The sequence below is a fragment of the Periplaneta americana genome, chromosome 3 (assembly GCF_040183065.1).
Source record: "Periplaneta americana isolate PAMFEO1 chromosome 3, P.americana_PAMFEO1_priV1, whole genome shotgun sequence".
In the NCBI taxonomy this organism is placed as follows: domain Eukaryota; kingdom Metazoa; phylum Arthropoda; class Insecta; order Blattodea; family Blattidae; genus Periplaneta; species Periplaneta americana.
The window spans coordinates 149,912,174-149,926,967 of record NC_091119.1 but is presented as its reverse complement, the minus strand read 5'-3'; the positions used below and the strand labels follow the sequence as shown (position 1 = coordinate 149,926,967).

Genomic DNA, 14,794 nt, shown 5'->3' with positions numbered 1-14,794 from the left:
CATATAATATCATATCATATCATATCATATCATATCATATCATATCATATCATATCATATCATATCATATATCATATCATATCATATCATATAATATCATATCATATCATATCATATCATATCATATCATATCATATCATATCATATCATATCATATCATATATCATATCATATCATATCATATCATATCATATAATATCATATCATATCATATCATACTCTCAGGACTCAAGAATCTCTACCGAACAGCGCAATAGATTGTAATAGGTTGCAGTGCTGGGCCATAGTGCCCCCTTTCGTAAATTCCATGCCAGTCTATTAGAAGCCTATACCGAAAATTACTCTTTTGGTATGAGAGATTCTAAAGAGTGTGTGAAAGTCATTATTATTATTATTATTATTATTATTATTATTATTATTATTATTATTATTATTATTATTATTATTTGTTCTCGATATTCTTTACCGGAACAAGACTACCGTCGCGCGGGGTGACTTTGTGCCAGGAGGGTACTTTGTGCCATTCGCGCATTTCATAAAAAAACGTAAGGAAGTAGTCTTTAAAACCTTGTCACGGTCTTAAAGAATACGTCCATACGTTTTTCGCGAATGGCACAAAGTCACCCTCATGGCACAAAGTCACCCCTCGCGACGGTATGTACTTCAAGGAATTCCTCACAGAATCAGCATTTTCTTCTTCTCAAGCTCCATGACTAATTCCATGGCCGAAAGTCTCAGTGAGTCGTTCTATTATATTTACGGACAAATATCTTGCTTCCTTCCTTGCGATTGTCAATGGCATATTTAGAATAGTTAGATGCAACCTCCCACCCCACCCTGCGTCGCCTTGTCCTTGGCATAAGGAAGAGGCCAGTTTGCGTAGTTCTGCTCGCAGTGCTGCTCTCAAACGTCAAGGAGCTGGTCAAACACTAGATCTGTGTGCTGGCCTTGCCGCAGCTTTCAGGTATGCGGTGAGTACAACAATTTATTGATAGACAGAAGTTTTAGATTGTTACAATAATAATATTGTTATCGTTATGTTTTATTTTTTTTTTTTTTTTTCACATTTTAATTCTTTGCTAAGATTTAACAATTTGCTCAGGTTAAGTAATAATTAGAGACCGAATTCTTATGTAATTACATATTGCATTCCTTTACTCGTAGACTACTGAAAATGACAAATGTCGGCGATTTGTGGTTCTGATATGGTTATAGTTCAGTTTCATTTTACATATTTTTACATATTCTTAGTAATATTACATATTTTACATATTATGCAAAGAATGTAACATTTTTATACATATCTAGGCAATTATTGAGTTTTTAATCTATTTATTAAATTCTTTTTATTTTTCAGAGTAAATTATTGAATTTATTTTTCATATATACTTGGACATATTACTCCGATTGGAGGGCTGCTTTTTGTTTGTTGTTTTGTTTGTTTTTGTTGTATTTTTTCTCTGTTTATTTCTATTATTGTATTTGTATTCCTGGTGTTGTGAAAGAGAAGGCCTGATGGCCTTAACTACACCAGAATAAATAAATAAATAAATAAATAAATAAATAAATAAATAAATAAATAAATAAATAAATAAATAAATAAATAAATAAATAAATAAATAAATAAATAAATAAATAAATAAGTAAATAAGAAAATAAATAGATAGATAAATAGATAAATAGTACACGATGCTGGTAAAGAGAGAGGGCCCGGAAACTGACGTCGTTATGTTTTGTTCACAACTATAGAAAATACTTTAATTTCTAAAGCTGGTTTAAGACAATAGTTCTTTTATAAATAAAAAAACATAAAACTAGGGATTCCAACTCTTTGTCTAAAACATAGTAGCCTAGTTCGGAGTGCCTTAACTCTATGCATTTGCACTAATGCTTTCTCAGAATCTGGGATGGTCAGGTGCGCCGGTCAGTTAACTTCGTTACAAATTGAAAGTAGGCTATTAGCGAGGGGTTTGGGTCGGGTGTTAGGAAAATCAAAATACCATTTTGTGTGTCAAAGAAAAATATTTTTCTAGGAAATCTTAAGGCAATAGAAAAAAAAGCATAAATTGTGGCAGAGACAAGTTGTATTTGCAAACTATACAATGAGGTGGAAATGGTAAGTCACTTTCCAGGCTATATCCTCTCACTTCAACTGTCAAGTTAAATTGTGACATTTTTGTGAATTTAATGATTAATAAATAGTGACTTTAAATTACATATTTTATTAATACTACATATTTAATTACATATTTCCCCGATATTTACTACATTTTTATGTACATATTTCGCACTTTCATATTACGTAAAAATCCGGAGCCTAGTAATAAATTCACAAAATTGCTTGCTGCACAAGAAACATAATGGAAACTGACATAAATTACTCTTGTGTTATATTCTGAGCGAAACAGAATGACTACTGAATGACAATCTATGAACCATCAGTACCATACTTCAAGGAGAAATACGATCTGAACTTAAAGGTTTAATGATAGGTACGAAGGGAACAATACCTGCAGGAAATTTGACCTCTCAACAAAATTCATTAACTCTATAGCTATTTCAGTCCTGAAAGGTTCTCTAACCATCTTGAAAAATCACTTATATTCGAAGTAAATCATTGCTAACCTTACTTACTTACTTACAAATGGCTTTTAAGGAACCCGAAGGTTCATTGCCGCCCTCACATAAGCCCGCCAGCGGTCCCTATCCTGTGCAAGATTAATCCAGTCTCTATCATCATACCCCACCTCCCTCAAATCCATTTTAATATTATCCTCCCATCTACGTCTCGGCCTCCCTAAAGGTCTTTTTCCCTCCGGTCTCCCAACTAACACTCTATATGCATTTCTGGATTCGCCCATACGTGCTACATGCCCTGCCCATCTCAAACGTCTCGATTTTATGTTCCTAATTATGTCAGGTGAAGAATACAATGCGTGCAGTTCTGTGTTGTGTAACTTTCTCCATTCTCCTGTAACTTCATCCCGCTTAGCCCCAAATATTTTCCTAAGCACCTTATTCTCAAACACCCTGAACCTATGTTCCTCTCTCAGAGTGAGAGTCGAAGTTTCACAACCATAAAGAACAACCGGTAATATAACTGTTTTATAAATTGTAACTTTCAGATTTTTGGACAGCAGACTGGATGATAAGAGCTTCTCATCCGAATAATAACACGCATTTCCCATATTTATTCTGCGTTTAATTTCCTCCCGAGTGTCATTTATATTTGTTACTGTTGCTCCAAGATATTTGAATTTTTCCACCTCTTCGAAGGATAAATCTCCAATTTTTATATTTCCATTTCGTACAATATTCTGGTCACGAGACATAATCATATACTTTGTCTTCGGGATTTACTTCCAAACCGATCGCTCTACTTGCTTCAAGTAAAATTTCCGTGTTTTCCCTAATCGTTTGTGTATTTTCTCCTAACATATTCACGTCATCCGCATAGACAAGAAGCTGATGTAACCCGTTCAATTCCAAACCCTGCCTGTTATCCTGAACTTTCCTAATGGCATATTCTAGAGCGAAGTTAAAAAGTAAAGATGATAGTGCATCTCCCTGCTTTAGCCCGCAGTGAATTGGAAAAGCATCAGATAGAAACTGACCTATACGGACTCTGCTGTATGTTTCACTAAGACACATTTTAATTAATCGAACTAGTTTCTTGGGAATACCAAATTCAATAAGAATATCATATAATACTTCCCTCTTAACCGAGTCATAAGCCTTTTTGAAATCTATGAATAACTGATGTACTGTACCCTTATACTCCCATTTTTTCTCCATTATCTGTCGAATACAAAAAATCTGATCAATAGTCTATCTATTACGCCGAAAACCGCACTGATGATCCCCAATAATTTCATCTACGTACGGAGTTAATCATTGCTAACCTTAGTCTACTTAATTATTACTATTCACTTTCTTTGGTAATCCATGTTCTTACCTTCTGATTATATTTCTTATGCCTTGTTCATAGATTTCTCTGTCGTATTGTACACTTTGTCTTTTGGCAGCCACTAGTTAGTGGACGTCGAATAAAGAATATTCTTAATAAAATTATTTCCAAGTTTTAACAACTTGTACGAGTAGAAATCCCTACTTTATAAGAAACAGGACTACATATATTTTCTAAATAAATATGAATGTTCCAAATATTACGGTTTCCTGGCTTTGACACAAATCAAAATATACAAAAATACTAGAAAGTAAACACTGCCGAAAAAGCACAGTAAGTAAGAGGGGGGAGGGAGGTGGAGTTGCGTGTTGGGTCATAATCTGTAACTGAGTTGCGCGAGAACATAGGTATCACAACATGAATTGCGCGTAAATAGAATGAAAATGTGCTTACGAATTATTGCGCGAAGTGGTTATGGACAAGCGAGCACTGAAAATGCAAACTTATGCAATTTCTCCTTCACATTTACTCTAAGTAGTGATTTATGCTTAGAGGCTAACTTAGAACTTCTAGGCTTAGGACTGGAAGATTCATAAACAAAATAAAAATGTTCAAGAAACTGGCGGTTTAAAAATTGCAATAAGTTTTACATGCATGAATTTAAAAACAATGTAAGGTTATCGTATAAGAAGATACAGAAGATAAGTAAAAACTGTACATAAATTTTAAAATGGTTGATGTGATAGGCAGCTCTTTTTATGGATTACATTCTGGTTATATTTCCATGTTTATAATCATTTAATGCTTCTGTCGAAATGTTTATTTTATTTTATAATTATTTTTTATGGTTTTTCTTGGGCCGATCAGAGGATAGACATAAACACAATATAAAAACACATACAGGCCTACGCCTATTTGCTGAGGAGAGAGATAAGTCTCCGCTAATTGCAGCCAGAGCCGCCGATTTGATGCAACAAACTTACTTGCTTGCTTACTTGTGGCTTTTAAGGAACCCGGAGGTTCATTGTCGCCCTCACATAAGCCCGCCATTGGTCCCTATCGCAACAAACACTACGAAATAATAATAATAATAATAATAATAATAATAATAATAATAATAATAATAATAATAATAATAATAATAAAATCCTCTGAATCAATGCAATATGGTTGTGAATGTTAAATAAAACACAATGCATCACCGTATTCTCTAATGAAAAATAGTTAATTCGATTTCTTAGTAGCCTACCTACAATACCTATATTTTACCGAAAGTAATACTTAAACTATTCAAAACTGTGATCATAAAATTTCCAGCTGTAGGCTACGTAGGCTACTTCTTCGCTTCTCGTGCCGCTGTTCCTAGAGGAAATAACTCGCTTCCTTTCATTAAATACTGTAATCACTCGTTTGTGTGTATACTCTTACATATGGTGAATATGTGCCTTGAATGGACAATACCGTAAATAACGTAAGTAAAGCAATTTCTAGTTGAATTCACCTTGAAACGGCGTATTTTATAACTAGAATGAAAGAAGTAGGTATAAGTCAAGAGGCGAGACCTGGTATGTGGACTGTGCAGAAAGAGAGTTTGTTTTATAATGGTTAGTATTATACGAATTACACGGAAGTTCATCTCAGACTAAAACCTGTCTTCCCACTCCATACCCATTAGTGATATGACCACGGTACATGATAAGGTCACAGAATAGGTCTTGTCTCCTCTACTGTACTTCCCTTTGATAAGAAAGCAACACTTTTACGTTGCTATAGGCCTACCTATACATTGTGGAAGGTGTTCAATGAGTTCTTGCTAGGAAAGAGTACCTACTTTGCATATGATGAATTTTGTTCCTTTGCGATTAGATTTTCCAGTAGGCATAATAATTATTTTACACGATAAATTATCTTTTAAACACGTTTATAAATGCCGTGTGACACAAAAGTCATTTGACAAATGGGAAATATTACTCTAATTGGAAATGCAGTTGAATACAGTGTATTCACTACCACAAATGTTCAAAATGTGCTTCAGTTACTTGAAAATAGTGCATCACTCGATCCTGACATTCTTCTGTCAAGTTTAAAAGTGTTGCAGGTGGGATGTGCTGGATAACATGGGTGATCCTTTGTTTCAAGTCATATATAGATGTAGACTCTATCTGAAAAACGTGCTGTTTCAAAAATCCTCATAGAAACCAAGGGGTGTTGAAGTCTGGTGACCGTGGAGGCCATGACTGAGGTCCACCTCGTCCAACCCAGTGCACACCGAACATCTCATTTAGTTTCTGGCAAACTGTTAGAGTATACTGTGCCGTGGCCCTACCTTGTTGAAGCCACATTCTTATCCGTTTGTTCAGTGGCAAATCATACAGAAATTCCATTACAGTGCTGTCCAGCAATTCCCCATTTGTGTCTTGGTTTGTATTTCCATCAAAGAAATATGGTCCCACAACCATATCACCTAGTATTCCACACCACACCGTAACTTTTGGAGCACCAGGGTTGTTAGCTCCACGCATCCATCTTGGGTTTCTGGACCAGTATCGTACATTTTGTGTATGAGCGTGCCCATCCAGAAAGAATGAGCATTCGCCACTGAAGAGAACATGCTGAAGGAAGAATCGATCAGTACGCGAACGCTGTGTGATCCAGTTGCAGTATGTTCGCCTCTTGAGTGGAGCCTCTTCTTGCATTGTGTATAAACGCTGTCATTTTTAGTGGTGAAAACGTTCACATTTCAATATTCTGCGTTCAGATTCTCTACTGATACCGCCTTCTCGAGCCACATAGCGCACTGGCAGTCATCGCAGTCACGTCTATTGAATGCTATCAGTCAGTAGCAGATATGGGACGACCAATTCGTTTCTTATCGAGTTCACTGAAAGTTGTTTTAAATTTATGCAATAATTTGGCTATAGGTATTTTGGTATGATGGTTTTGGAATGTGAAGATGACGACGATGAAACTCGTCTGCAACTTCTCTTGTTGTCCTGTGATTGTCCCCACAAAGCAGTACTAGCTCCACATCGACCACATCCACTCGCTGTTCAGGAGTCAACATCTCTTCAATTTTCAATGAATATCATTATCACCACTGAAAACAATAAACAATAAGATTATCTCCTTCAACTCTTACTCTACTCAAACTAATAACTCAATAGCTTCAAACAGTAAATGTATTCAACAGAATACTAACTGAAGCATTGTTGTTTACCGCACCAAGGCCTACTTCAATTCATATATTGTATTCATTTTACGTATTCCACAGAAACTAACTCAGGAGAATTCTAGCGGTGCAGAAGGGGAATATGTACTGCCAACCTAGCAGTACAATGAAAAAGGTCACTCAAATTATGGTTATCTTGGAGGGAACACGTCATTATGTTACTTTGTACATAATTACTCCAGTTTTACAACTAGTAAAGTTTCCCAATTGTCAACCGACTTCTATGTCACACAGTACATAGTTTTTAAAAGTCTTTAAGAGTTCTCACTTCCAACAAGTGTTTCCCATAATGTTTGTCACGTTCACCAGTTTTAAGACTATTTTAATAATTCAATTGTTAATTTCACTTTAAGTAATGGATGTTTGACAACGCTATTGTCGAAATTTTGTCGCGTGCCTCACCCAAAGATCTGAATACCTCGGACCCGGGGCGTAGAGCGTTTTGCAGAGAGAGTTGGCAGCAGGCAGAGTTTGTTTACATCTTTTCTCCGTAATCTGCTGTTAGGGCAGTGACCTCTTTGTTTTTAGTTCCTTCGCCACGTACGAGTGTCTTTAATTTGACACCATTGATACTTTTAATTACAGATCCTTGAATAGTTAATGTGCAAACGTAAAATAAGTTGCTAAATACAACATAAAATTGTCGTGAGTCGTAATGGTTACTTACCAAGGGCAGTCTCCTCGTGAAACAGGTATAATGTTGACATTGATTACATAAATGTACTAACTCTGAGGAGAAGGGGTGTTTCCACGCGTTGATAAATGCTACTGAATTGATTGTGATACTGCAATTATTTCTAGAAATAAATTTTATTTCCCACTAACTACAAAATAACTCAAACTGTCTCCAACAACAAAATTATCCAATTCAGAAGGAGTTAAACTTTTATACTTTTCGTACTTAATATGTAGGTATCCTTGCTGAAAATATGTGCATGAAGAAATCTTATGCCTATTGTAGTGTCAATGATGAAAGAAGAGAACTGTAATTACAATGGTGAAATGAGTCCGAGGTCCAACTAACCGTCCGAGCCAACAGTCACTCTACAGTGGTGGACCGCGAGTGTAGTTGGGGAATGTGCCTAGCTTGAGGTTAGCGCAATAGATTTCCGGTCTCACTGATAAAAAATCTTATAAAGACGTTTAAGTATTTTATACTTATACAAAGAATAGCTCGTTTATAAATCGTGTGTAATTTCCTTACCAATAGTCGCTACATATGTCGTGTATAACAGTATAACTGTTGCACAGCTACGTAATAGTTTCGTCATTACTTCATTATGAAAGGTAATACAATAACTGAGGTTCTCTATTGCATCCGTTAGTGCGCGCTAGTGTGCCACGCTAAGTATCGATAGTACAACTGGGCCTGATCGATTACCACGCCATATTTCGGTCAACGAGTACAGCTACAGCAATATTATTCTAATTATTCTGTGTTATTTGGTTTGTTCTTCGTAGTTACAAGGCAACCATCATTATAAAATAACAATCGATATGAACAACTGTTAGAGGGTGGCCATTTTTTCTCTATATACAACGCTTAAACAAGGGGTTTCGTGTATATAACTACTGCAAAGCGATTCCCATGTATAGTTACAGGCTGTTTATACAGGCTTATGCATGGTTTATTAGTAACGTTTTCTGTCCCAACTTTGCAGAAGTCTCGTATAAAAACTATAGGTCTACGCGGTTTATTAGTAAGATCATTAAGTTACAGTACTGGATCGTAGTGCCTCCCCCCTTCTCGAAATGCAATTCAGAAAATACCGGTGCTCGCTTCGTGACTTTTGTACCTCGAATTTCGACAGGCACAAAGCTGATATTCTCTTTTGCAAAGGTAACTACCATAAATGAATGACTAGCTGTGTTATCGACTTACGTCATCAGAATTCATCAACCATTGAATTCAGCAATCTTTGTAATTAGACAAAGAGCATAGCCTGAACCAAAGCCAATTCTAGTAGCGGTGTTTAATCGGGTTTTAGGGAACTAAATCACTATTTATTCCTAAAATATTTAATGACGTTTATAAACCAGATAGAACACATTTCCATCATCAAAACGGTTGTGGGATAAGATGTATTCGAGTGCTTCATTGTCTTAATATTCTCCTTTCAATATTGGATCATTATCGCCCTTCGACTGACTTGTAGATTGACTTGATACGAGTTTCATGACGACCCAGTACTTAAACCACTGCTCTAGTTCATTGTACTGACCTCCAGCAAGGCTGTTTCTCACCCACATCTCTCGACTGTGCTAAGATATGGAGGCAGCCCCTCCCTGGACCAGCTTCCTCCGCATGTTGACGACCGGTGATCGGATACTTGCTGATGAATGTAATGGAATAGAGAAATGTTGAAGAATAATGTCGATGGTCATATTTGGAAAACTAGAGAAGCTCTAACATAGTCATGAGGGAAAATGCCGCATTGAGTTCCCTCCCCTCTGTCCGTGTTTTATCTCCTTCCATCCGTTACCACGACTTACCTTTACTAGAGAAGCACTAGTATGTCATTCATAACTAGACTTCGTTGAATTGCCACACGCAGCATGCAATCAGGTTGCCGATGTACGGTAGTATAGAGGAGATGAACGACCGCCCGGTCTCGTAGTATAAGCAGTTCATGTTAAGAGTTGTGATCGGTCCAAATAGATAGAGCAGCTACAGCTAATATATATCTATGTAAGCACTTGTTTTTGCATTACTGTGGTTGGAATAGTCAAAGCTTAACATTTGTTCAGTGCAGACAAGAATTCAATCAAACATGCTACAATGAGAGTATTGCTGTTCCAAATAATTGCCCCTGGAATGCCCTTACCCTCGCAGCTAGTCCTGACCCGTTGGGGAACGTGGTTGGATGCTGTTAATTATTATGCAGAACATTACGGCAAAATAATGGAGGTAGTTGATGCATTGGATAGCACAGACAGTTCCGCTGTTGCAACTGTAAAATCATTGGCTTCTGAACAGCTATTGGAAGATATTCTGTTCATTGATTCTAATTTTAAAATCGTGTCCAAAAGCATCATCCTGTTAGAATCGTCTAAACTACAACTCTCAGAAGCCCTTAATATAGTGTATGAAGTATCACAAACCGTTATCCAAAATAACAATTCACTCATTTCAGAAAAAGTGAAATGTAAGTTGAGACACGTTATTGCAAAAAAATAATGCCTATTCACAACTTCGTATTGTAAATTATGTACCATCAGGTCACGACAAGACATCTGAAGTTGGTGTACTAAAAAGTAGTGACTTTCCGCTCTTGAAATATGTATTACATCGTGTGGTGTTGAACGTACATTTTCCCAATATAAAAACTTTTTAAGTGACCATCGGAGCAGGTTACTTTGCAGTCGCTCAAAATGTACGTAACCCTTCACTACAATGCACATATTCAAGGATGATGCGAGTATCTTACATTAAATTTTAAGAGTTAATATATCTCGCTATAAATAGTTGTGTATTTACATGTTTAGACGTTACCTACTTCGATGATCATTCATTATATTTCTTGAATGCAGGTTACAGGTTTTATTGTAACCGCAGTATACTGCTCAGTGTTTACATCAGAGGCATACTCCATCCGTTGCACGCCCCCTTCTCATATAGTCTATACCGCGTGCGCAGTAAACCTTGCGATTCTCGTGGCAATTCCACGAAGTCTATTCATAACATTTGAATGCGCATCAATAGTGGAGTCATGTTTCGTGATAGAGCAAAGAAATATGTTTTCAAACTCGAATGGGAACTAAAGTACTTCTGTGTCGCTCATAATGATGAGGTATTTTGTTTGCTCTGCTCGAAAGAGCAGTATTATGTCCTGTTTAATGTGTGACGACATTTTAATACTGTTCACGCAAAGTATTACAGCGAACATTGTTTTTCAAATGTATTTCAATTGTTATTTCATTTCATTTTTCACATTGTGGTTATCATATAGATTATATTGGCTGTCTAATTATATAACTTGTGTACTTTTTTTTTTACAAAATGTTTGTGATTTTAAGATATAACGAATTACGCATATTTAAAAGTATACTTTTTATATCCGTTTTGCATACGCCCAGTCTCAGAAAGTTACAAGAGTTAAAGGAAACTAGACATGAGTTCGCTTCAGTTTGTTTAGGAACAAACGCAATTCGAGTCAGTTATCTTATCTCTAAGCACATAGCCGAAATTTTGAAATGTTTATCGGAAGGAGAATTTATTAGACAATGTTTGATGATTGTCTTCGAACATCTTTGTCCAGGAAAAAAACTGAAGTATTTAAAACAGAAGAGTAAGCAATTAAAGATTTTAAGTCAGTCTGACGTTACAGATTAAACTAACAATTATACCACCAACTAATGTAATAAAAATTCAAATATAATTAAATGCAGAAAAATTAATTAAAATTACAAATACACGTAATAAACCATACCCTCCCAACTTTAATAATACACCAGCTAAAATTATTGAACCTGAAACTGGAGCTTCTACATGAGCCTTCAATAAGTATCTCTCGGCGAACTATCAGACAGAACTACGGAAATGGCTAAGGACGTTGAAGATTAGTAAAAAGTAAAATTGAGAAAGTTGATATGGTACTCTTTAGCTATCGAAAGCACTGATACAAAACACTACGCAATTAGCCATTTTTCTACGGGGTGTGGATTCTGAAATTATCATATTTGAAGATTTTCTTGATTTTGTATCTTTGAGAGGCAATACAAGGGGAAATGATACTTTCGAAGCTGTCTTTGAAGTTGTGATAAAGTATGAATTATCCTGGGAAAAATTGATTTCTATGGCCACAGATAGCGTCCCAGCAATGATAGGGAAACGTAATGGCTTCGTAGCTGTATTACGACGATTTTTAAAACTCATTAATGAATCATCAGATGGATTAGTTGCAATTCATTGCATAATACATACAGAGGCATTATGTGCCAAAGCAAGATGTTTAGATTGTAATGCAAATAGTCGTAAAATCCGCAACAATGAGTACCTATTATGTTTATGTTATTAATAAAATAGTATTATTTTCATGTTCTCTAATAAAAGAGTATTATTTTGGTTACATTTAATGAAATATAATATATTTATGTGTAGTTTTGCAGTACCTTATTGATTTCAGTATAATAGATAGAAATAGTTATAATCCAATCGCGTTCCGCCACTGGTGCCGTCTTGTGTGCAAACAGAAGTTCAAAGAAGGAAGTAAACGTATCGCTGCTGTTGAACAGTGGTGTGGGTTAATAAAATAAAAAGCAACTTCCTCTCCTATTCCCCATGCCTGCTCTAACACTAACTTCAACTATGTCCTTGTCCCCCACAAAGGACATTGTGCATAATTCACTGAAAGATTCCAAGCCTGACTGGGATTCGAATTCGGATCTTCTGCTTGATAGGCTGATGGTGTAGACACCGCAGAAGAATATTATCACAATTTGCTCACCTTATCAACGAAGCAATTATCAGGAGGAAAAAAGGTACGGTATTTTTTTTTTCACTCGGAAGAACGCGCTAGGCGGAGTATGTATGTTAAAACTTTTAAGAAATTCGCTATAGAAATTGTGGCTCTTGTGCAGAAAAACAATTGAAGTGATAAAATATATAGTAGAATTCCGCTAATCCAAAGTTTCAGATAATCCGAACCTAAATTCCGAAATGAAAAAAGTCCTCAAATTCCTAAACTTATGAGAAGTAAGGACAAAAAAAAAACGATAGGATATGTATTTGACAACAAAAAGTGATTTTCAAGCCTTTATAAGCGAAAAATCACTACTACCTAGCGAGATGGCTCAGTAGTAACACACTGGACTCGCATTTGGTAGGTCCCGATTTCAGTCTCCGGTTTTGACCAATCTGGCCGAGTTTTTTATTTCCATCGTTTTCCGGGACTGAATATAACAAATGTTCAGCTAATTAAAGGCGAGTGCTGTATTGGATCCCAATTACCACGAAATGACGGACACAGCAGAACAGTAAGTGAGGAGCCTAGTATCAAAGACGGACAAGAGCCATTTTTATTATTTGTCAGTTGAGCCATATATTTGTTTCATTATGTTTCATTCTAATAAAAGGTATGACAATTTTTGTGTGTCATATTTGTAACTTTATTAACAAAATAATTCAGGTCTCCACTTAAAAATATTAGTTTAAAGCACTTCAGAACATGCTTGAAAATGACATCGTCTATTTTTAAAATTAAGATTGACTTTTGTCCGTTTTTTTAAGAAACGAAGATGCAAGTGTCCATTTTTTTAAATTCATAACCAAGAATCAGGATATTCCTATGGAAGTTATAATTTTATTCTAAAACCAATATTTAACTGGAAAACTTGGAAAATTAAATTTAGGATGTTATTTCTATTCAATTCCTAAGTTCTTATTTTACTGTAATTCTGCACAGGTAACTTGAGATTCTTTTAAAGGGTCTTCAAAACAATCACATTCATTATGAGTGTCTACATTTGTATCAGGACCCTGGATTACAGTACTATACCACTGAAGAAAGGAGTTTTCCTTCCATTCATTTCCAAAGTGTTTATTTAATAACTTCTGAACATCCGCAAATTTTCTCCGGGTTTACTTTGACCCCTATTTTAATTGGTGAAGGATTAATTTACAATCGTTTTTCTTTAGCACGTTTCCATTGCTCAGGATTAAATTTGAGTTTTTTCTAGTCAATGTATTGCGCCTCATATTGAGCTCAAGCTGGTCTAAAATTCTTATATTTTAATAAAATTTCGATAGAAAACAATAAAACATCCAAACTCGTCAGAATATAAATCTTAACTGGTCGCCATGACAGTTTTAAGCCATTTCCAGCAATCTGACTGGCTGAAATGGTCATGTCCGCATTTGAAACAAACTATGCATGAAAATGTCCGATTATGAAAGTAACAGCGTTATACACCGTATCCCGCTTAGAGTGATCGAGAAAAAACTGCTAATTTAAAGTATAAATAATAGTTTTATAACATAACTTTTTGCATAACTTGATGTAAAAACTCTCCGAGTTTCGGAGAATGGTCAGAGCAACTCGATGTGTGCGCCTCGAGCTACCCTGAAGACATCCAAAAAGTACTCAACCTTCTGTCAAGTGTTCCATAACATTTGTGGGGTGATTAGAGCAGCTGCATTTATAATGCGTTGTCTCAGTTTTTCCAAAGTGTCAACTGTATCACGTTGGTACACAACACTTTTCACAAAGCTCCAGAGGAAGTTCAATGGGCGTCAAGTCGGTTGACCTAGGTGGCCAGGCAAGGGTTCTCCTCTTTCGATCAACCTATTGGGAAAGTTTGCATTCAAGAAGCCACTCACTGCTCAATAGTAATGGGGTGGAGCCCCATGTTGCTGAAAAACCGATTCTGGGAGGAGTTGATCAACAAAAGAAGTTCTGCAACATGTCCAGACACACATTACTTGTGACTGTCGCCACGATAAAAAAATAATGGTCCAATGACGGAATGTTCTACTGAAGACGCCAGGCTTGCTTCCACGATAAATGTTAGTACGCATGCGTATGAACATGCAACTGTCTTTAAACCATTGGTGCATAAACTTGGATAGTTTCTGCATCTTGTCAGATATAAATCAAAACAATATCTTCATCTGATTTTAAATGGTGAGCATTTATTTCTCGATCCCTCTAAGCGGGACA

General features: G+C 35.9%; 1 protein-coding gene across 1 annotated transcript in view; it reads left to right on the top strand.

Annotated features, from left to right (window-relative positions):
* Positions 1-759: 759 nt before the first annotated feature.
* Positions 760-14,794, top strand: part of LOC138696606 (protein unc-13 homolog 4B-like) — a 57,435-nt gene continuing 43,400 nt past the window's right edge. Inside the window, exon 1 of the mRNA XM_069821766.1 lies at positions 760-971. The gene's annotated coding sequence lies outside the window, so the exon portion shown is untranslated. The remainder of the gene's footprint in view (positions 972-14,794) is intronic.